This window comes from Labeo rohita, chromosome 21 (assembly GCF_022985175.1).
Source record: "Labeo rohita strain BAU-BD-2019 chromosome 21, IGBB_LRoh.1.0, whole genome shotgun sequence".
Lineage (NCBI taxonomy): Eukaryota > Metazoa > Chordata > Actinopteri > Cypriniformes > Cyprinidae > Labeo > Labeo rohita.
Genome location: NC_066889.1, coordinates 21,244,366 through 21,269,963, shown reverse-complemented (window position 1 = coordinate 21,269,963; position 25,598 = coordinate 21,244,366). Strand labels below are relative to the sequence as shown.

The following is a 25,598-nucleotide window of genomic DNA, read 5'->3' as shown; positions in this document are numbered from 1 at the left end:
CACGTCCACGACTTCAAGCATTATGTTATCACATTTGAAAGGTCACATGCGGTTAGTTCTTTGTCTGGGTACTTTGGTTCAAAAAGGTAGGGTAGGGTGAAAAACTCCATCTCATTTTCTCCTCTAACTTGCTTTGAAACTGCAGTTTGGACCTTCAATACGTTGGCTCACACTGAAGTCCATTATACGGAGGAAAAATCCTGGAATGTTTTCCTCAAAAACCTTAATTTCTGTTCGACTGAAGAAAGAAAGACGTAAACATCTTGGATGAAATGGGGGAAGATCATTTTTATTCTGGAAGTAAACTAATCCTTTAAGGAAATAGGAATTGTTTACATGAATATGCTGATATGCTGTACAAACATTTAAGGTCACTTTTTCATGACAACAAAAATATTTTCCATGCAAACAGTTTAAGAACTTTTGGATTTCTGCCAACGGAGACCCAATTTATGGGTCAGATCAGGTGGAAATTGCTCCTTAAGGAAACCACTGCGCATTTTCACTTCTTACAGTGTGTATACTGCTTTTGAGGCTGAAGATGAAAAAATTTCTCACATATTAGGCATAATTATAAACATGGGGAAAGCGCTAAAGCGACTTTCTGGGGTGAATCATTATACAGCTCTGAGCTCTATAAACACAGAGATCCATCAAAAAGAATATGTAACAACTTCGAGGGCGCTCTGAAACGTAGCCATCGGCAATTACAATCTTTGCTGTCTTTAAATGCATAACCTGTTTTCGAGGTTTCACTAGTCCTAGCCTCTGTGTCTGATCTCTGTTCCCCAGCAGAATCATGGAGATCTGAGAGTTACCCTCATTTATGTAAGCCTCAGTGATAACACCAGTTTCTAGACCACTCTGGTGAACAGCATGCAAGTCCTTAGATTGTACTTAAATTGTTCCTGGTTTCCTGATTATCAGTCGTGCAATACTTGCATTTCCAGACTGCGCCTTAAAGGTCAGGAAATCTCAGGGAAGAAAGGATCTAATGAGATGTATAAGATGAAATCAAACTGTTTAATTTAAATGAATAATTTCAAACTATTCATCCTCACACCAATCCAAATCCATAGACTTACTCGCCTCTGGCAAACACAAAAGGAAAGATTTAGTACAATGTTCACGCTGCTCTTTTCTATACAACTTGATAACACACCTTGATCTCTATGCTCTAATTTTATAACACTTCATTGTTGTTGGATATTTTTGCATTTATGTTAATGAAACAATCTTAACAAATAACTGTGTATTTCTGTCTTCTTTTATTCAAACAGAATGGAAATGTACTTTAAAAATAGCTGACTGAAGGTGTTTCCACCACGGCCACAGTGTGAAGGGAATTACTTTAAAGGATCTGTGCAGCTGTAGAGTTCTCACCTCATTTTTAAATGCTCAACAAGGTCCAAACACAATAACTTAATAAAGAGATCCATAAACTGGAAATACAAATGATACATGCTTGGGCTTTTGCCAACTGCAATACCCATTTATGAGCAATAAATCAAAGCAAAACAACCCTCACAATGCACTGCCTAAAAAATCTAAATCTGCTTGTGATGAACGGTTCTGTCTTATGCAACTTAAAAATGTCACCCTACAATATTACATTATTAGTAACAGAGATCATACTGGTGAGCATCTTTAAAAAACACTTGAGAAATGCTGTTTCACACTGTACATTTGGAGAATTCGTTTCATGCTCCTGGGGAAATAACTAAGAGAATGAGATACAAATAAACAACTGAGATCAAGCTGAATAAATTACAAACGTATTTTTGATCCGTGAGTAATTACGTACAACCTGAGTGAACTAATAATCGCATAATGATGATGAGGGTATTTAGATGACTGTTATTAATATGCATGCTGAACTATTTGGATTGATCATAATTGCTGCAATCAGGGCGAAGTGCAGTGGGGATATTCCAAGGGGAACACACACACACACACTCAATTGTCTCCATGGGAGTCGCTCTCCTCAGTGTGCAAACACTGGACCCGAGATAAAGCACCTGCATGCTTAGAAACTGAGCACAGACACCCATTTCAGTGCAGTCTGCACACAGTATGCCCACGTATCAATTCATTTACCACCTCATGCGACCTTCAATCTGCGGTGCTGGCTTTCTATAATCATATTAGCCAGACACACAAGGGGTGCAGTCATGTTGTATTACACAAATGAGTCATGAAGGCTTATGAATTTCACACTGATGTCTGATTAAGACTCATTTGCAACACGACTGTGGTGCCTTAATAACTGAACCTGGGGCAAAATTGTGGCAAGAGGAACAGTGACCTCCATTAATACAAATGGCAAATTAATTGACATCCACAAAGTATAAAACAACAAGGACATTAAAACAATGGTCTATCCATCATTAAGCCATAGACCAGCAGTGTCTCATTTGCTTTCACCCCTAGCTGTCTTTCCCCAAGCTAAACTACTAAGAAAGATGGTTTGGCAGCTGTAAAATTCAGACACATTACTCATTCCAGCTAACAGGGGTGTGCAGAAAATAGAGCTTTATTTTATGTGAATAAGAGCGAAACAGAAAAAAATACACAGAGATTCCTGCTGATGTTAGTAGCAGGACAAAGCTATTAAAGGTAAACACAAAAGAGTTAGATTTATATCTTACAACTACAGCTTTATGTTAAATATTACTTTATATCACACTATATGATTTTATATCTCACAACTGCAACATTTCTTATTCTCACCAAGGCTCCATTTATTTGATAAAAAATACAGAAAAAAACAGTAATCTTGTGAAATATTATTACCATTTAAAATAAAGGTTTTCTGTTTAATATACTGCAAAATATAATTTATTAATGTGATGCAAAGCTGGATTTTTATCATCCATTACTCCAGTCTTCAGAGTCACATGATCCTTCAGAAATCATTCTGATTTATTACCAATATACTGATTTATCATCAATGTTGGAAACATTTGTGCTGTTTATTTTTTGGAACCTGTGATACTTTTGTCAGGATTCTTTGATGAATAAATAGTTAAAAAGAACAGCATTTATTCAGAATAGAAATATTTTCTAACAATACAAGTCTTTACCTTCTCTTTTTATTAATTTATTATTAATTTAACAAAAAACCCTAAACATTTGTATGTCAGCTTTGAATCACAGGAAAAAATAGTTTTTAAAGTATATTAAAATAGTAAACCATTATTTTAAATTGCAATTATATTTTATATTACTACTGTGGGGTTTAAACGCAACTCTGACAAGCATAGAGAAGTCTTTAAAAAAAAAAAATCTGTCTGATCCCAAACTTTTGATCAGTAGTGTATATCTAACCATTTGAATTCTTATCCTCACAACACATCTCAAAATATGACCTTTCACTCTAGCTCAAAATTGCAACTTTACAGCTCACGATACATGCTTTTATATCTCACAATATTTTCAGACAAGATCGAGGCACAGAGAGCATTGTGCTATTGGAAAACCGCAATGTTCTAGAGCAATTCCTAGGAATGAAGAGATCAGTAATATATGCAGGAGCTTCACCATGTAATACATTGTAAACAAACAGTAACATCTTAAAGAACAAGTAGAATAAGAATAAGTTACCAGTCAAATGAAATCAGTATTAACAAAATTCATTTGTACTACAGAGGTGGCATAAAAGAACACAAAAGTGGCTTGTAGGTGTATTTTCATATGTTTAATGAGGCTCAGAGGTGGCATGAGTGCAATCAAATTCATAAATTTATGTTGAGATTAATGTTTTAAAAATAAAATTTGAAACTAAATCTGCCAGTAGGTGGCAGCAAGTCACTGATTTAATTACTGAATCATATTATTCATTTGATTCGTTCGAATGGCTGATTCATGCAGGAATAAAGCAAGTGTTCATTATGTGTTCATTTATAAACGAAACACAGCTGTGTTTGAATGAAGATGTGCAGCGGCTCAGTTGTGACTTGTTTCAAACTATTTTTGACATCGAAATACAGCAAAATCAGGCAATAGTGTTATAGCAGATAATGTAAGTCACTTAATATTAACTTCTTGTTTCTTTAACTGCTGTATTAAATCAATACCTCATTTACAATCTCTCCGAAAAATTATTAAAAGCTGTCACTCATCTTAGTTCATCGCGATCTCACAAACTTCCATTATAATCAAAGAAGCTCTCTACACTACAATGAATCTCTTATTTACACTCTCTCTACACTTTGTTTATGAAAGGATTTGTGAGATATGTCTGTGATACATTACTCAATGTTGCAAAAACACATCGAAACCTTTGAAGCTCCCCTCAGCACAAACGCAAATATGCTGACTGTATATTTTTTCATAGTTGCATAGGTCGTACTGTAGAGCCCTGATATTGGACAATATGACTTTATAGTTCATGACAATTTTATAGTTCACAATATTGTTTTATTTCACAGTTCATTCCAAGTATCTCACAATATTTATCTCTCACAATTCTAACTCACCATATGACAGTGTACAATTGGAAGATTAGAACATAATGTTGTGATATATATAACCATACATTATAAATTATGAAACCATAAGTGTCGAGATCTCACAACACATTATACTGCAGAACTTTATAGCTCACAATAAATAATTTTATATCTCACAATATTACTTTCTTATTTCTCAGCTGCGACTCTGATTTAAACGTTGTGCTAGAAAACCTAATTTGGTCCATGACAGTGCATTTGAGCATGTTTTGGGTAAATCAATTTCGAGATTCATTATATGAAAGCAAATTTCATGACTGAATGCCATTTAAATTTACTAAATTTCTGAGCAGTGTGTTTCCAGTCCCCACTGAATAGCTGGAGGACATGTACAATACTTACATCTATGAACAAATACAGAACTCTCTTTGAAGAGAAGGACACTATTCAGGGAATATAAACCGTTTCTTTATGATGACATTTGTTTGGTTTTTTTTTTTCAGTCCATTCATTCTGACAAAATAGTTGTCCGACTTCATTACTCTTGTATGTTCTTGAAACAGACAGTTTAAGCATTTAGTCCTAGGGAAGGTCGGATACATCACTTCTTAAACTTTTCCAAGGACATGAAGTTAAAACGTGTATAGAGATCTGTATCAAAGCGTTAAAAGCACCAGACACTCCACCAACCATTAGATTCGGTTATTTCATGCTATCTTCAATTCTAAGGAACTTCTGTCTAAAAACTGTGTGGCTCATTAGCAATAAGAGATTTGGGACGCACTTCAAAGTTGTAGATGCTTTATAAGATGGACTTAATGGCATTCACTGAGCTATGCCACTAATGAGAAAGGTACCCAGTTCTTACAGAATTATCGTTTGAGCTAATTAGTTTACAACATTCGAAGAACAACTGTAGCCTGAGTCTCAATTAATAAGTTTTATGTGGGAAGCAAGGACTAATTGAGATAATAATCGTATTAAACAGATTCATCACACAGAACTAATTTTCCCAAATGTAATTGCAAAATATTTCATATTCAGCTTGAGCAATTAAACGGGCCAAGCTTACAAAATAAAGCACACATAACGTCTTATGCTCTTGTCTGCCTCTCTTTTATCATCATAATAAAAGCCTTAAACTTAATTACATAACTTGAAATCATACAAAGCAGGCATATGCGAGTCATGCTTGAATGTCCCTTCCTTTCAGGCTTGATCAAGCTGACGGGCTTGTCGTAACAAAAGAAGACCGTTTGTCTCTGTCGGTAAATGCAAAGCCAATAGAGACTGTTGTATCTTTTTTTCTGTCTGTTAGGAGCATAGACAGACACTGTGATTCAGAAATGTCCTGTGAACCTGTCTCTGCTTCGCAACGAGCCAACACTGAGCTTTCATCAAAACTCCTCCGCAGCTATGCTGCAGTTGCATGAATTAAAGAGATGAAATGCTTGTATTCTGCACTGCATACCCACTACCTATTGAAGTTTCGCTCACAAACACACAGTTGGACTGCTCACTGTATCTCCTGTCTGTGAAGCATCTCTGTGAGCAGTGGAATAGGCCGCTTTGTGCTCGGTACACAGCGACATCCTTCCCACTCCTGCTTATCCATTTCTATTTTTCAGGTTTATCGGAACTGGCTTCACATAAGGGTTTGCCATTTCACATTCACAAGAATTAACGCATGTAAAATGTTCTATTACATATTCTATCAGATTCCGCCGTTTTTGTATGTACGATTGTCCTCTCAGGCTTTTATAAAAGAGAATAACAGTCAGGATACATCTGTAGACTTAATAAATCAGAGCATATCAGCATAGAATAAGATAAATTCCCCCAGTAAAGTAAAATAAATCTCAAAAATCTTAAAAAAAGAATGGAAAGTTACAGATAAGTTCCTCTAGTAAAATAAAGATAAATCAAATTAACACACTAACTAAATATAATGCAGTGAAAACTAAATAGTATTTAGAATGTTATTCAAAAAGAAAACAATGGGAAAATAAAGGCAAAGAAATTAAAATAAAATGTAAAAAAAAAAAAAAAAAAAAAAATGCAATTTAATTAAATTAAATAGGACTTAGAATATTATTCAAAAATGAAAATGTAAAGATAAATTTCTCTAGTACAATAAATATAAATGAAATTAAATGAAATTAAATAATAATTAAATGTTAAATGTTAATAATAAATTAAATGTTTCTCAAAAAAACAAATGGAAGAATAAAGGAAAAAATAAAAACAAAATTAAAACGAAATTAAAATGAAATTAAATTCAATTCAATTCAATTCAATTAAAAATTGAATTAAATAAAATTACATTTAAATTTAATTTAATTTAATTTAATTTAATTAAAAGTACAAGGACAAGTACAAGTAAAATGAAGATAAATTTGATTTAAAAAAAAAAAAATCCTATAGATAAATTCCTGTAGTAAAATAAAGATAAACCCAATTAAATTTAATATCTAAATAAAATACAATGCAATGAAAACTAAATCGTATTTAGAATTATTCAAAAAGAAAACAATGAAACAATAAAAAGAAAAAATACAATTAAATAAACTAATTAAATTAACTTTAGAAACTAATTAAATTAATTTAATAAACTAATTAAATTAAATATGATTTAGAATATTAAAGCAAAGAAAATTTTTAAACTTACAAAAAAAAAACTCTTTTGAAGGGGTTTTTTGTATTTACAAGCTGGTCATGCTGTACAGCTAAACCCCATCTTAGCTAGGGTAAGTCCTGTGCCAGCTGAGTAACTGTGATTTAGATGAACGACAATGATAACAGGCAACTTTCTTCAGACAGATCTAATTCACTAGATCAATCACTCAGCATACTGTTCTGTAATTCAGTCTGAAGGAGGAACAACAACCTATGTTTCACTAATGTCCATGATTATTACTTACAATTTATCAAGGTTTTCTCTAAAAAAAAAAAAAAACAAAGAAATGTGCTCCACATTGGCTCATTCCTCGAAAATGAACGTTATCTACCACAAACATTCTTCATCTCTAGTTGAGCTCAGGCAGTAAAAGCGTCTTGATGGATAGCTAACGTTCCTGCTGACAAACCCAGGGCTGTTTGGACACCATGGGGTTCCTCTCAAATAACACCAGTGTGACATATAGTTCGCCAGAAGGAACGTACTTCAAGCTGAAAATCTACATTGCATGATTCAACCATAAGGTCTGGCACAGAATCTGCAAAGCTGAAGCCCTACGGGTGCTCGTTCATAGTCTCGCATCCAACATGATCTTACTATCTCTTTAAAAAGCGTCTCTGTCTTAGGTCAGCCTGCCACAGGGAATGTAAATTATGGAGAAAACAAAGTACATTTTATTTCAAACTTTGTTTTGAAAGCTCTTGTAAAAATGATTAAGAACTGTTTGTACTCTCATTTTCTACTATCTGTTATTTTGCTATTTTTCAGGTGTTATTTTGTATTTCAAGGCTACAATTGCTCTTAAAACATGTCTCTTACATCACAACGGTCTTTGTCTGTGTCTGCTACCATATAATTTTTGAAGGTACTGACCACAGACGTGCTTTTAGAAATGTTCTTTTGAATTTACCAGCATCATATCCTTTTTCTCAAAAATGCTACATTATGCCACTTATTCTGTTCTTCGCAATTTAATTATACTATTTTTCATGCGAAAAGTATAACCATGTCAACCATTTTTCCTGAAGGAAGAAAAGCTATTATGTAGCAGCAAGCAAAACAGAAGTAACTGGCAGTGAAACAAACTGCACATAAAATGACATTTGCAGTAACACAACCTACTTATACAAAAAAAAAATAAAAACAATAACAAGCTTTCCTACAATCCTAAAGGAGGCTAAACACGCTCAACAAAGAGAAGCAAACATCAATTAAATTTGAAAAACAGAACAACATACCATTAAGTGCCAGAGTTCATTTCATCTTGTTTGCAATAAAATTAGCCTTTGGATAGTCTGTTTGCGCCTGGGGAGAAAGTGGATTTCAATCATTTATAAGACGGCTAAAAGGAAAGCTTTGGAAAAGGCCTTTTGTGTTATTTGGAGGTGTAAATAATTCATAAAGTGTGAGAGAAGAATGACAGGTTAAACAGAGATGTAATGTTGACAAGGCTGCAGGCCATGTAGGTAACACTGGGAAACCCTGAGAGAGGTTTGGATGAAATAATTTCAGGACACTTTCACTATATGTATGGAGAAAAGGAAATATAATTTACAGTATATTTCACACCAGGATGAAAAAAGAAATCAACGCTACCAGTCAGAATCACACTTGTCCAATTGATCTGTTCTAAATGAATTTGTAAGCAGTAGCTGGTTCAAAATATAGTGCTTTGGGCAAGAACTGATTCGGCTGCAGGGATTTTCCAAAAATGAAAATGACTTGCCTTGGTCATGCACGCAGGGGGTCATTTGAACCAAAAGCTGTTTTTATACAAAAGCAGTGCTCTATGGCAGTGCCTCTTTGTGACTGTAAATCACAGCTTTCTTCAAAGGTTGATTTGAGCTATGTAAATGAAATCTATAAATCATAATATAATTGTTATTTGTTTTCAACCAGAGAGACCAAACACCATCATTGCGGTTTGGATGTGACTAAATTAAATATACAGGTTTCTATAAAACAGAATAACCTTGTTATTCTGATAAGATAAATCTCAATTCAATTATAAATAGTATTTATGTTATTCAAAAAGAAAACAGTGGGAAAATAAAGGGGAAAAAATAAATAAATATAGCAAAAGAAAGGAAAGCAAGAAATTAAAAATTAAAGATAAATTCCATAAAAAAAATGAATTAATTAAAATTAAATTTGATTAAAAATAAATAGAATTTAGAATGTAATTCAAAAAGAATGGAAAATTAAAGATAAATTCCTCTAGTAAAATAAAGATAAATTAAATTAAATTAAATTAAATTAAATAATTAAATGAAACTAAATGCAGTGAAAACTACAATGTTACTTACAATGTACTTACAATGTTATCCAAAAAGAAAACAATAGAAAACTCAAAATAAAAAAATAAAAAATAAATTCCTCTAGCAAAATAAAGATACATTTGATTGAAAAATAAATTTTAAATAAATAGTACTTAGAATGTTGTTCAAAAATATGGACAAATTAAAGATCCATTTCATGAATTAAACTTAAAGTTGTTTAAATTAAAATTAAAAATGTTCTTCAAAAAAGAATGGAAATTCATACAAATAAATGTCTCTCAGCTGAGCAGGCTATGCTCTACCACTGTTAATTTGCACCACAAAAAAAACAAAAAAAAAACAAAAAACAAACACACTGCTCACCTTAGTTTCATATTGAGTTCTATTAGAGAAAAAAAATGATTCTGGTAAGGAAATAATAATAAAAAAAATAAAATAAAATAAAATACAAATTTCCTACAAAATAAATTTGCGATTTTCTCAATATTTAGATTTTTTTTGCACCCTCAGATTACACATTTTCAAATAGCTGTATCTCAGCCAAATATTATCCTATCCTAACAAACCATACATCAATGGACAGCTTATTTAGTCAAAAAATTACCCTTAATGAAATGACTGGTTTTGTGGTCCAGGGTCACTTTTGGGTTTGGCATAGAATGTGAAAAATGACCTAGTAATGACTAAATTAAATACACAAAAATAAATATAGAATAAAATGGTACAAAAGTGCATTTAAAAAAGGAATAGTACAGCATCTCAGTAAAATATGTACTTACACTAATATGTTACACTATTACAGGCCAGGGTCCTACTCCACCTCTTCATCCATCAAGGGCTCCTTCGCCTGAAAAAGTTTGAAGATCTGAGTTACACTATCAAATAGTACCTAAGATGAACAATCAGAATCTGTTCTAGTCACATCACATTCCACCCGTCACATCTCAGGAAGAGAAGAGCTGTTTTTATCCCCTGGAGAACAAAAACGTGTCTCGTGTGATAAGCTGACAATCAGAAAGACTGAGGCAAACCGTATAATTTAGTTTATTTCACAGAGGATTGCAATTTGTAGGCCCATCAAAAATGTACTGTTCTGAAGTTCAGTAAGCCTGCGATGACACCACTGTCTTAAGTTTTTTGGGGGGGAAGCTTTTACAGCTTGACCTCACATGGCAGCTATGAAAAAAACAGAAGTTGCTTTTTTAGACTGAATATTCAAAAGACAGGATGCCAAAAGCTGATGGAAAAAGATAATGAGAGTGACTATTAGTTTTACTTTAGATTTGCAGTTGAGGAACAATGTTAACACTACTACAATACAACTGATAATGGCAATATCAGTTTCAATATGATAAGTTTCAATATGTAATTAATATATTAATTACCAAATGCCAAATGAGAGTTATAAAAATAGATTTTTATTTATGCTATGCATCTTTTTATACATGTTCATTCTCACCTTTATTTCTATACTTTAAGTTGTTTTTCCTTTCTCTCTTTCTTCACTAACTATTATACAACAATCAGTGGTGGAGAACAACAACAATAATTTCATTGTACTAAACGATAACCAGCTTGAATAAGCTAGATAAAACCAGACAGCAGTACTTCAACATTAGATGATATAACTGTCTTTTCAACTTTTTGCAACAGGAACATACACTGAAATACGTACAAACCCAGTGACAGGGTTGTTTCGACCCAGCAGTTAGATTAAATGTTTAACCCAACCTTCTGGGTAGTTTTATTTAACTGAACTATTGCTTAAAAATTACTATATTTCTTGCCTAAAATTACCCAAAATAGGATGAAAATTAACATTAATATGTCCTATAAATTAACATTTATTAGTAAGTTCAATAAATAATAATTAAATAATGAACTACTTTTTTTTTTTTTTTTTTAATTGCTTAATGTTCACCTTTTGATTATTGCCGATGCCTCTAGTAATTATGTGTCGGATTTTTAATTTATAACCTATTTTGGGATCACTTTAAATCAGCCATATAGTCATTTTTAAACAATAGTTAAATAAAACTACACAGAAGTTTGGTTCTAGAGGCACGAATATTGTGTGTATGTGCGAATAACCGCATGGCGTACAATCATTTACGCCTTTGAAAAAAAAAATTCTTTCAAATTTCTCTCAGACCTTTGGGGCTGTGAATCAAACAGACCCACCAAGTTTCATTCCAACTGGCCTCCGTTAACCTTTTCTAACAGGTGCTCAAATTTCGCCAATGCCGGCCATGTTTTTTTTAGACCCGCAAATGTCCTTGTAGACGCTTGTAGCACACTGGACCAATTTTCATGTTGATAGGACAAATGGTTGCGCAGTTATAGCCATTTTTGTCATGTTTTTCCCTCTTATAGTGCCACCAAGTAGCCAAGCTCCACAATTTTTTTTCCTATGATCTCAGATTGAGCTCTTACGTAAGTGTTCTGAGTTTGTGCACTGGTTCTGACTTTCTGCACTGGTTTGGTTCCGATCGGGGCGAAAAACCTAGAACTAGTTTGCAAAAGTAGGCTTTTCAAAAAATCCGAAATAAACGAAAGTTTAGCAAATCATGCATTTTGTCCGACACGAGCCAAGGATTCCAACGACATAAGACACTTGAGCCTGCAACAGACGGTTTAGGAGTTATGAGTGATTTTGTAGTTTTGATCGCTGTAGCGCCACCATCAGGCCGAATTGGGGCAAGCCTTGGTGACATTGTAGACATTGTGAGTACTACCATCCATCCAAGTTTCAAGTCTCTACAACTTACAGTTTGGTCTGTACGATCAGTTTTACGCGGAGATTGCTGATCCGTGACCATTCTAACAATTACAATAGGGTTTCAGTGCTACGTGCTTGAACCTTTAATTAATTAAAATGATACATAATGGCAGTGACACAGCTTAACAGGCAGTAAACATGCCATAACAAGTGCACAATTCTTCTCAATTCTGTAAAAAAGGGGCAAAAAAACTAAAATACACAAAAATATACAGATACCTGGCTGATAAAAAAAAAAACAATTTCTCAATTTATCAGCCACTGGCAGCTGTAGCAAAGTTCATTTGGGACCTGAATGGACATACCTGGCCTCTTTCTTAACCTCTCAAACTGTGCTTTTGACATATTATTTGAATATTATTTTGGATAATTTGCTTCATTTTCTAAATTGCCGCACAGGATTTGCAGTTTAGATATAAATGACTAATTGAACGGAAAGACAAATCACAACATCCAGTTAATTTCACTAATTACATCAGTGGGAAATGAGATGGCGTTCATTTGCACGGTTACCGACCTATCCTAATGTGAGCAGACAGGACTCTCTCTATTTAGTCAACAGGGATTCCCACTCCAAATCAGTTCATATTCAGCTCACTATGGAGCATAATTACTATTCAAATAAATTCAACCCAACATGCACAATTCAGAAGTTCTTTCAGGAATCCTCATATTCAGTTTTTCATCAATTTTCTTACTGTTACAGTCAAATCATAAAGGGATTGTTTAGCCCTTCTAAAATCTAGGAAGTCACTCCCGTCTTGCTGTCCACTGTGGCATGATGGACAAATTACTCACCCCCTCTTTTTCTGAAAAAAAAAAAAAAAAAAAAAAGGACACAGCAAACAGACTGCTACTCACTGGAATTAGTCCTGACAGCCGTGTCATAGGCCCTCTCATCTCTCCAGGGTGCATAACGACTCCAGATGAAGTTAAGATTTGGAAATAATTCGGCAAAAAGGGTTTTAAAAATGAATGACACGGGTATAAATTTGGATCACCAATGCCTGAGGAGGAATCTAATACCGATAAAAGTTTTTCTGTGATTTAGGTGACAACAGAATAAGAAAATAAATAAAAATGCACTTATAACTCCAGTATTATATAGTGATGTCATCCCTGCAATAACTTTAAGCATAGGCTCTGAAAACTAACCAAATAACACATCAAAACATTGTCGCTGTATCAAAGCTTATAAATCAGTATTATTGTCATATCGGATTTTATCTAGCAGGATATTAAAAAAAAGTAGGAGATAACCTTGAAAATCAAACCTTTGTGTCAAATGGGAGGTCTCAAATGGTTGTGTCAGATAGTAAGCATTTTGAGCTAAATTAGTGCACCATGTTCTTATCTTGTGCAGTCATGAGTCCTTTACAATTACACCAGAACCTCTGATATAATCTGGCAACTAATAAACCTATTCATCATTTGATAGCACTCTTAAAAATATGCATCAATCTTTGCTAAGATGAATTAGGTGTTCTGTTGAGCAAGAAAAAAGTTAAAGTTTTGGCACCGCTGCAATTGTTTACACTTAATAAAACCCTGTAATCAAAGTAGATGGACTTGTATTGAAAAAGCACACGTTCACTTACTCTTTGCTGGATTGCAATCACTGAACTAATGTGATAGTATAATTGTAGCCTGGAAAATCAAGCTTAATTCTATGTAATTCAGAACGCAATGAGATTTGGATCCAGGTTTGTGCAGCCAACTGCAAGCTGTTCAAGGAAAAAAAGAAAAACAGCAGTGAGCCGCCACCAGAGTTTAAGGGAAATGAAGATAGAATAAAAGGAAAATACACAAAATGATCAGTCAGGCATGCCACAGTACCATTAGCTTGTCCTGCTTACTCAAACAGCAGAAGCTCCCTGCTGAATTGCCCCAGCTAGATGAGCTGCCCTGGCCCATAATTCCTCAGGGCCTTGGACAGCGAGCGCAGCTCGTGAGCAGAATGCGGAGAAATTCTTTATTGGTTAGCGTGAAGGATGCTTTCTTGTGGCATGTGGCTATTTGATGTGCAGATTGCAAGTCAACTCTTCTTCAATTAGCCCGTTAATGACTAAAAAGGCCCAAAAACTAACAGTGTGACCATGCTGTTAGATTCACACTGGGATGGAGTTGTACTTAAATCTTCAAAAACACTGTGTGGGAGTTGATTATGTCCTGCTCAGCCATCTCACCATGAGTGTCTATTTTATGATGCACCATTGTGCCAAACATTACAAGGAAAACGCAATTAAATATTCACTGAAATCTGGGCTAGCATGTATCAGGAATAAAAGCACTAGATTTACAAGTAATGTATTAACAACTGCTTATTCAAGTACATTTGAGCAACACTTTTAAACAAAATAATAAATCAAAAGAGCCACATATATACAAGCTGACAATGCACAGTCTGTGATATCACATAAGCATTACTATTTTGAGAAAAACAAGCAGGCAAACTATTTAGCTGTCAGTCAGCAATGTTCAACTACAGGAGGCCACCCATAATCAAAGCAAATTATAACACAATAACGTTCTGTGTTAGAATTACTTTTATTTAAGCAAAATTCCTTTGATCCCTTTGGGTGTAAGAGAATAAACTTATTAGGAGCCATTAGGGGAAAATAGCATGCGGTTTCAAAGGCTCATTAGCGCACATCCATATCAATTCAAAGCTCTAACAATAACAATCAAAAATGTAATCACAGGTTTTGGGCCTATTAAATGCACTATTATAAAAGTAAATGTGGCTGGAAATTATGAAATTGATATTTTTAATTTAATATGAAAGTTAAAATTAGACTTACGATTTACAATTGTACAATGTGTATTTAGTACAATTGTACAGCAGTATTTAGTACAAGTGTTCTATGGACAAGTGTGTAGATGAGGAATGCAATAAATATGCAATTTTTTTTTAATCAATGTTCATAAGGATGGTATCTTCCAGAAAATGTTATTACAAGTTATTACAAGCTATATCAAAAGTACTAAATCAATACTGTGACACAAAACTTTTCCTTTTACTCATAAGCAGTCCATATGCAAGAAGTTTGATGTATGTTTAGAAGAAACCTACATCACATACAATGAAGAACAATACGAATTTGATCACAACATTCCAATAAATAAGACCATATTCAGCACAACATTCTTAGCAGTGGCCTAAACAAATCATGCTAGCAGGCAGAAAATAAACAGAGCGTCGTGTTCAATTGGTTCTGTGTCTGAAGTAGACAATGCTCTGAAACAGACTTCAAACAGAATTCACAAAACCAAAGTGAATTCTCCTAGGAAGTCGCTTTCACTTGAATGGCGACTTGCCTTTAAAGCGACAGCCACTCTGAAGTCTGACTGCTTTGCAGTTTGGGAGTGGAGTGGTTTGGCTCTGAAGTGCAGGTGGGCAGGAGAAGAGGTCTGGAACGACACTAGTGGCGAATGTCCTCCTGACAAGGAGGTTGAGAACATCAGTGACTGGCTTTGTGACTAGGGCTGCACTCTGTGCTCCTCAAGACAAAGAAACTTTTCCAAAAAATCTTATCAGAAACTTATTCAGGCCAGCTAAAAATAAAACTGCAAGTCTAACTAAATTTGAGCAAGGCAACACGACAGACAGGCAGACAGACAGACAACACTGCAAAAACCAACAGCATTAAGGTCAGTTGCAGCTGGTTCCCTGTAAATGAACTTTGTTTGGTTCACTTACTATATGTGAAAATATTCTATGACTCAAAACACATACGAAACAACTGATGCGAAGCCTCTGGTCAATGAGCCCAAGCAGCTTTGCCTAATGAGAAGGACTACAGAAAAGGATGAAGAGACTCTGTTAACATCAACACTTGGAAATATATTCTTATACCCGCTGTGAAAAACCAAATGCTTCGGAGGAAAAATATGAAAACAATAAAAAGATATTGAGTGAGGTAAAATAACACATGAATAAACAAACAGATATTTTCTCTTTGCACAACAGCTTCAGTCTATCGAGTTTAGAACATCTTAGAACATGCTTCAGACTGTATCTCTCAAATTAAGAGTTTTAAGCATAAATCTAAGAATTTAGTGATCAAGCTAATAGCTAATGAACCAGCAAAAGAAAAATCAGTGGAGAACACTTAATACAACAAATACTACCACACTTTTTCTTTTTAAGCCTTACAATGAAAACGACTGGTGATACACACTAAGGCACGTAATTCTATAATCTAAAACTCCTTCCCTCAAAAAAGATGTCACATTTGTTTATTAAAAAGTGCTGTAAAAGTATTGACTCTCAGCTTGTACCATATTATGATGTTTGGCCTAAGTATACATTTGAGCATGTACATGTCACATTATTGTGGGATATTAACATCTCTGTAAAAGGATTGGGACGGTCTAAAGTGGAGATTATATATATATTCAACATAATCCACTCGCATCCAGAGGATTTTAATTATGAGATAAACACTATTGGTCTCTGCACCTGCCAAAAGAAGCCTCCTTACCAAGACAAAATTTTCCCCTTATCACAAGAAAGGTTTTATTTATTTGATTATTTTTGTTTGTAGCAAGAAGCAAGTGCTGAGCTGTTACAGCTCATTCAACTAAAAATAGTAAACTTACTCAAGCTCCTAATATTAGAAGAGAATATTTAATACAATAATGTGTTCTGTATTTCAAAGGACCAAAGTTTTCTTTAAACTTCCTCTGAAATTTCTCAGATTTTTATCACTGTAATTTTTTTTTTTTTTTTTCATCAGATATGTTGCTTGCCCATCACAACTATTTCATCTGGTTTTATTCCAATCCAATTATACATGTGTGGTTGTTTACATTTTCTTTCCAAAGCTGAGATGAACTGACTTCATTGCACTATCGCAGTACAATATCTGATTTTTGTAGGAAAAAATCTGGCTTGGCATGTTTGTTTTTTTCTACTAACATGCGCTTACTCAAAATAAGACTGCCTTGATTTTGAACGCTGCAGGCAGACAACAGAAAGAAACGATCTGACCAAAAAGAGAAAAACAAGCAGGGAGAAGAAGAGTAAGCTGAAGTAGCAGTTTTTAGGAAATAATCATTATGAAATGCCCCAAGCTTCCAGTATGTGGCTTAAATATGTATGCAAATTGCTGTTCTACTGTTTATAGTTTTGTTTTATTGTTGCGTTATTTGCATTGGTGTTGTTTTTATTGTCCTGGTAAGGGTGTTTTTGTACATTAAGCAATGTTTCAATTAGTTTTAAACTTTGTTTGAAAGTTGTGTTAAAATAGACACAGATATGATAATCCAACTCTGATTACCTGCCTTCAGTGAGTTGACACCTAATTAATACTGATGAGCTAGACTGCTAAGGTGTATAATGTGTCCATCTTACTTTTATTCTTATTGCCCTGCTTAATCATGAATATTCTGGATGGTATACATTATTAACACAGTTTTTAGATCTTACACAAATCAGATTAAAGAAAAACACATCAGACAAGAAGGCCTTTGACAGCAAGACGGTGTGTGCAGTGCTCTGCCGTCCAACCTACTAGACTGACTCCCCTTTTAATTAGTCGGGCCATTACAAGTACACATAGCCAGCACAAGGCTTCCTTCATCAAACACAAAGCGATCAAAGCCTGTGATGAAGAAGACAGAAGAGGTTATTCATTACCTTGATTATTAGTCAATAAAACAAATCAGAACACTGGCCTCTGATCCATATGCATGATATAATGAGAGGGGGGAAAGTTAATTTCATAGTCTAAGTATGAAGCTAAGAATAAGAGGATGTAAAAAAGGAGTTTATTATCATTCCTAAGCTTTTTTTTCCCTTTCCCCAAATTGCCCATTTTCATCTAGATTACAGGGTTTAATGTAAAAGAAAATGATTGCTATAATAATATGAAATTACAAAAGGTATGCTAATGCTTGCGGCTGGCTGCATACAGTAGATGAATGTGCAATGCAGAGACATTAGTCTCTGCAAAAACATTGCTGTAATAAAACATTTAATTTGCTTTTATTTAATTGCATTAGTTTGTTCAAGTAAATTCTTAAACTAGTTATTTCTGTCTCCGCGATTCAGTGCCTTGTGGCACTTTTTACAACTTTGGTGTCCCATTGCTGTCTTTTTAAAGTATTAAAAGCACAAATCCTGCATTGTTTTTTAATTAGAACTACCAGACGTGTTAGATAAGAGTGTATTTAATTTACGTAAGATGCAATGTGGGTCATTTGAAAGGTTTATTTTGACCTGTCCCACCTCAGATAACTTAGCTCCCTAAAAAAACTGAATTCATGAAAACAATTATTATTGACAGCTATTTGAAAATTATTAAACAATTATTTGAAAATTCAACATATTTCAGTTCTATTTCCATTTAATAACTGATTTTACTGATGAAAACAATACATTTAGTATGTCCCACATTTTTTTTACATAACTCTGTTACTGCTGTGATTTACAAAATGTGCTTTGTCCACATTAAGAAAAAAAAAAAAAAAAAAAAAAAAAAAAAAAAAAAAAAAAAAAAAAAACTTTAAAACTGCAATACCTAGAAAGTGACATCATTTAGTAAGGTAAACAAGAAAATTCTCATTCCATTTTTTTTTTATTAATTAATTCATTCATTCATTCATTTTTCAAATATTGTTGTGTTGACTGGATTCATTAAGCTTAACACAATCAAAGATAGAAGAAAAAATTATTTGAACTGACTTGATTTAAATTTTTTAGTTGTTATTTTTTAAAAATTAATTATAATTTATTAAATATAGCTGCAAGCAGCAATTACTGGGGTTCAAGCACTTTTAAGGCATTTAAGCACATATAAAAAAAGACATTACATATTATTTAGCATGCCTGTAACCACCTAAATCAATAATTTTAAAAAAAACCTTTTTAGCAAACACAGCTAATTTACCATAGAAATATTTTTTTGATGTTTATGAGTGTTATAGCACCAGCTGTGGTCTGATCTCCCTAAACCTTTGCATGCTTGTTTAGAATCACCTGTCGCATGTGCCCATCAGGTTTCGTTAAGTTTTGAGTTTTCGTTTAGGCTTTTGGGTATATTTGGACAGGGCCCTTTGCTAAACTACCCCATTATAGCTTCCCAAATGGTAAATTTCAAAATTTTTTAATAATTATTAACCTAGAGAGTCCAGAAAATTGTACTTACGTGTTTTTTCCAAAACCTACTACTAGTTTGCAAAAGTAGCTTTTTTTTTTTTTTTACATTTTCTCAATCATTTAACAAACAGTTTGATTGACAGCAGTGGTTCTAGAGGCAAAGTTGTTCGGAATGAGGAGGTCTATCGTATAATACCAATATGGTGCATGCGTGTGAAAAAATGTGCAATGTACAATAGTTTATGCCAGGGATATGCAACGTCAGTCCTGGAGTCCGTGCCCCTTTCGAACGTTTTGGCTGATGGTCATCCATTTCTGAGGGACAATAAACTCTGTACACTTTTTGTGAAAACAGGCATTTGTTAAAAAGGGAAAGATCTTTTTTTTAAGTTTTCTAATTATGCAAAGTAATAACTAAGTGCCTCAGTGAACAACACAAAGACACTTTCATGACCACAACACAGACGTATAAACTACTGAAGGGGAGAAGTCCTTGAACAACACATCCAAGTCAAGTCAAAAGAGCAGCAACACACAAGGACAAATACGGTCATCGTTTGAATATCTGCCCCTCTGTGCTTTGTGCTATCTCACGCCTCCATGGTAACAACCAGAATAAATCAGAAGAGACGAGCGAGGCCATAGAAGCCACAAAAACAAGGAGAAAGGACATTTTAACAATCTCAGGTTTCAAAACAAAGAAGAGAATACAGGAGAAAAGACGCTGACTGTGAGAGATAAACAATAGATAATAATAACAAATATGAAGGAAGCAAAAACAGACATTTGAAAGTGACATTTTTCATTACCCACTCAGTGGGAAGATGCCACTACAGAAAAGTCGAGTAAATGAATGATTCAGCCCCCCTGAGATGGCCTGCCAAAAATGGGGAGCTGGCAGGAGGAGATATAGCCAAAGTATTCAGCTCTACGCTCATTTCGCATCCATGGACGACAGTGATGTACTGCCCTGGTAAAGACGCATATAGAATAAGATTCCTGCTAATTGGCCAGAGTGTGAACGAAGATCTGTATGAGAGAAGTTTCTTCTAAAATGTCCTCACTCATTGTATGTGGGGTTCATATTCACACACATCTGCTCAGGTAATAATTTACTGCTCTTTTCTGCTAGGCACAGAAAGATAAATGGATTCCGTTTCCATACAAGCAGAAAACGAAAGTAGCAGAAGGAGGAAAACGTACAAGGAGCATCTCTTCGCTTATTATTCCTCAACTCTGAGCGAAAGTACAACTGCCAGATTGAAAACTTCTGCAGTTAATTTCCAACATACAAATAGCTTACCAGAATTTGGTAATTAGAAATTTAATTTATTAATTATCTCTGCGGGTCTGCTGGGATGAAGCAGTGGGCTTATTATGAAGTAATTGCTCACAGTTTAAGGTCTATTTCACAGCTGAGCAGCCTGCTAAAGCCGCAAATGCAGCATCTAGAACTTTTCTCTGTTTATGGCAGAACTGCATATTGGGAGGGATTAGCCAGAGGTCACAAGTGATGCTCATTATGGCAAACTAAACTGCCTGGGATGGATGATTAAAACACACACATACACACACAACAGCTGACAAAACAGTGAAAATGAGCAATTATGCTTCAATTTAGCACAGTTGTGCACTCAGATGTTTTATTTCTGTCAGGAGTTGATAATGATGATTTGGACCTATAGCGGGTAATCATTATGATGATGCTGTCCACTCTTCCTGTCAGGTTTATTCTAGTAATGTGGGTTGTTAAAATGGCACATGACAGCTCAGAGAGACTGAGAATGTCTGCACTGCTATTTATACTACTCAAGTACTGCAGACTTTCATTAATAAGTCAATAACAAATCTTTAAACATCAGTTCATGTGCATTCAAAAATAAATATATATGAAGAGTTCAGATGCAAAACTAGCTAAAAGCCATCTCAGTCAAAAATGAGATATTGATACTGAGTGAATGCTCCTGACACATACTATACATCCATCAAATACTTTTACTTCAAACTTGCTAAATTCCAGCCTCAGCCCAATCAGAAGTACCAGTACTTACATACAAACCTATATAAAGTAGCCAGAAAGAAATGCTAATTTTAAAGGAATACGTCAGATGGATTTAGAGGCTTTTGCATCTGAACTCTTCATACGAATATAGCTTCAAGACGCAATTAGCCGAAAAGCCTAAAAATTTTAGATTCATGGGATGAGTAGTTCATGAGAAGAAGATTTTTTTGAAAGTTTTACTATCAATGGTTTTTACACAAGTGTAAAATACTGGGGGGAAAAAATTCATTCCAGAACGTCTGGGTCCTTGAGGCAAATTGGCTCCCCATGAGGAGTGGGACTTTCGTATGAAGTCTCCAGCTCAAAGTAATGTCTCTGACGTTTTGAATATTGCAAATTTAACAGCTAGTTGCTAGGCAACCATACATTCCATCCCTCCCAAAAATACATAATAAGCAATTAGCTGTAGACACTCACGTATGCAAAGTTTGGTAAGTTTCCAGCATAAGGATAAAAAGTTATTGCAGGTCAAAATGAGAGTAATAATAAAAATAACCGCAAGAGTAATTAGTGGAATCCAGCAAGTATATGAAGCAGTGAAATGGAATTTTTAAATCCATAATTGAAAAATTTACACCTTACACATGATAAGGCTCAAGTATTTGGAGTTGATTCAAATTTGTTGCCCACCGCTCCTCGACAACTCAACTTAAAGAAAGAAAGAAAGAAAGAAAGAAAGAGAGAAAGAATTTAAAAAAAAGAAAACTCTCAAGTACAGATCATTAGAAGATCTTAAGTTTGCCTAAAGTGTGAATACTGAAGAAAAAAAAAAGTTTCATTGTGGATCCACATCAGGACAATCACAAGTCTCTTTATAGGGAACCCCAGGTATTAAGACCTCTATGGCTGAATCCATTGTTTTACATATTTTGGACTATGGGGAGTGTCATTACTTCGATGATGTGAAAAGATTGCAGTCAGTGAGCTACTGGTGCTACATGTTGCTATTTTTACTGCAACACAACCATTTGCCGTACCATTTATTTTTCCCCCCCAAAGAGTCTAAACGCCGCTGGATATCGCTGAGAAACTCCTTCAGTGGCTGTGGCGCCATGACAAGCGCCGTACGTTTACATCCTGCCAGGACGGCATCTAGAATTTCTTGTCTCTGCTGTTTGTAAGCTCTTTCAGTAGCTGTGGTCCACTAAAAGCTTCAAAGGCATCAGGGCTAAAGTGGAGAGAACAATAACACAGGTCTTTAAGTAGTTTTATTCATCCACAGGCATCTTTTAATTCCTTTCTCCTCTTCTTAGCGCTAGAAAAGCATTGAAGACCTACATTGCTTCTCTTGTTGTTCTTTTACTGAAATTACATTCGAAAGCCGCACAACATGGCATCAGTATTTTATTTTCCAACTTGTGTTGCGGTAGAATTAGCAACAGGTAGCTCACTGAGTGCAACCATTTTACATAACTGAAATAACGGCACCTTCCATAGTCCAAAATATGTATAAAACAATGTGGATTTTTAAATCATATAAATCTTTCATGGGTTTTCTTCTACCAAACAAGTCTTAACACCCAGGGTTCCCTTGAAGTCAAATGGAAAATGACCTTTTGGAACACCGCAAAATTAACATCTGGTTGCTAGACAACCACACATTCCATCCATCCAAGTAGACAAAGTTAGCAGCACAGATCATTCATGCACAAATATATCTTTGCTCAAACCAAGGATGCCTAATATTAATAATATTAATAATTTCAACTAATTAAGTGTTAAATATAATGTTAGTCAATGCTAATTCAATGTATTATGAACTTACAAATATCTAACATGTTATACATTTGTGCTACACACAAATTTCTGCAAACCTAAATGCAGTGGCAAAGTGATTCATATTGCTTTATTCAGTGTTGTCATTGCAATTCAATGATGGCACAGCTCTGTGACAAGGCCAGATGTCATGTCCCTTGTGAACTCTTTACAGCATACCAGCAGACACTCTTCAGAATCCATCCCACTGATGTTACACACGAGTGTCTACATCACAATGACAGGCCAGATGGAAGAGAAAAACCTGTTTGGTTGAGAGCCAACAATGCTCACCTCCCACACCGGCTGAATGGGGTGCTTGACTTCAAAATAACACTGGCATAAGAGCAGAGCACCATCCATCTAAATGCTTGCAAGCCCCCAAAGAGAAATTAATGCCTCTGGTTTGAACAACTGTTGTTGCTTGTTTGCAAAGCATGTGGGATTCAGATTCAAGTTAAGGGTGACATTGAGCAAGGTGCTTAAAAGGAAAGCTCACTCAAAAATGAAAACTGTCATCATTTACTCACCTTCAAGTGTGAGTTTCTTTCTTCTGTTGAGCACAAAAGATGTTGAAGAAAGCTGGTAACCAAACAGCTGACAGCAGCTACCAAAGTATGGAAAACAAGTGGAAGTAAATGATGACAGAATTGATGACAGAAATATCAGATTTCTTAGTTCCAACTGATATACCGACAGTCCCGCTCTTGTCATATTATACAATAATGTCAACTCAAATTAATACTTCATGTCCAGTTATTTTCTTGTCTGGTAAAACATTCAGGTAATAAGTAGTATGATGCTTCCAAAAGGCGGCTTTCATCTCATTTCCAGTTCCACAAAGGACCCATCAGTGAGCAATGCTTAAATTATGATGTTTTTGTTAGTGTAAAGAACATCTTAATAATTTAAGTAACCTTTATCCACTATAAAGAATCTTTTTTCTACTATAATGAACCTTTGGTACAATAAAAAGGTTCTTCATGGGACCACAGATGCTGATAAATAACCTTTATTTTTAAGAGCGTACTTGGCTTACTGATAAGCCCGTCTGGGGTTTATTCTGACACAATGATAGATCACTTACTTATTAACTATGAAGCAGTGGGAGACCAAACAAGTTACTCCTGTCAACAAAGCAGGTGCCAACACTAACAATAACTATCCAAACACATATTTTCAAAATCAAATCTTAGATAAAGGCAAGTAATAATCAAGCCTCCACTTCCTTTGCACCCTTAAGGAAGCTCAGCCAAAATTGAATTTGAATAGATTAACAACAAAAGGTTTCTTCCAGGAAAAAAGTGTAGTTATACAAAAGTATAATGAACAATTTCAGGACAACAAAAACATGCATTTGGCATATTGCAAAGGATGTTGTTTCCGCACTGAAAATGGAAATCATGGAAAGCAGAGGGATAATTCTGAGCTGTAAGCATTATATTCAGTCACTTGTCTGTGAAGCTATTATGTCATTGAATAGAGATAAGAGATTTCTATAACGTTACTTCTGTAATGGTGTCTATATTTACAGAGAAAGAAAGCGAGAACAATTTCAGCACCTGGACGTTTTAGTGTTGTTAAACTAATTTGTAAGCCACTCACGCACATAACAAACACATACAACAACTTTTACAATTTTCTACAACATATTTAACGTTACCTGTCAGGCAGAAGCAAAGCCATTCAGAAACTGTGTATGAGGCGTGTTGAAGCTCACATCTCCCTCCATCGATGAAACACTTAACAGACGTTAACTTTCATCAAGTTTTTGATCTCTTTACATTCCTCTCTCTTTATATATTTTATCTGAGACGTTTGGCAGTGTCCGTTCTTGTTGACAGGAGAGAAATTAGTAGTTTCACACCATCCAAACTCACGAAAAACGCTACAAGTTGTATTTAACGCTATCCGCTTCCGGCTCACCACATATGGCGCGAAACGCTTAAAGGGACTCGGAGCAACTGCAAAGACTTCTCTTTTTTTCAACAATTAAACGACTATACATTACATACAGGGTTTCTCATGTCATATTATATTGTGCGTGCAACCTCCCTGCCGTCTGGTTCATCAAAAATCAAAATAAATCAAAAATAAATTAATAAAACGCTCTCCGATTCATTTTAGTGAATCGGTTCATCTTGAACGGTCGTTGTGTTGGAAGGTCCGATTCATTACGAAGTTCGGTTCATCCGAGCGGATCTTGTACATTAAATAATTAAAGGAAAGTTGATATGATTTGAGGAGTATTCTAGTTCTTGTGATTTTAGTTTCATGTAAATGTACATCAAAAACAGAAAATTTTGAAATATTTGTACTATTTAAAATAACTGTTTTCTATTTGAATACATTAATACATTAATTACATTTAAAATGTAATTTATTCCTGTTCCTATTCCTGTTCATTACTCCAATCACGATCCTTCAGAAATCATTCTAATATTCTGATTTGCTGCTAAAATAAGCATAAAAATGCACTATCCAGACTTAAAT

At 34.6% G+C, this 25,598-nt stretch overlaps 1 long non-coding RNA gene across 1 annotated transcript in view; it reads right to left on the bottom strand.

Moving 5' to 3' along the window:
* LOC127152441 (uncharacterized) overlaps positions 1 to 25,019 on the bottom strand; it is a 50,448-nt gene extending 25,429 nt beyond the window's left edge. The window contains exons 1-2 of the long non-coding RNA XR_007825077.1: positions 24,769 to 25,019; positions 10,187 to 10,254 (exon numbers count right to left, since the gene is read on the bottom strand). This is a non-coding gene — a long non-coding RNA (uncharacterized LOC127152441). The remainder of the gene's footprint in view (positions 1 to 10,186; positions 10,255 to 24,768) is intronic.
* Positions 25,020 to 25,598: the final 579 nt, after the last annotated feature.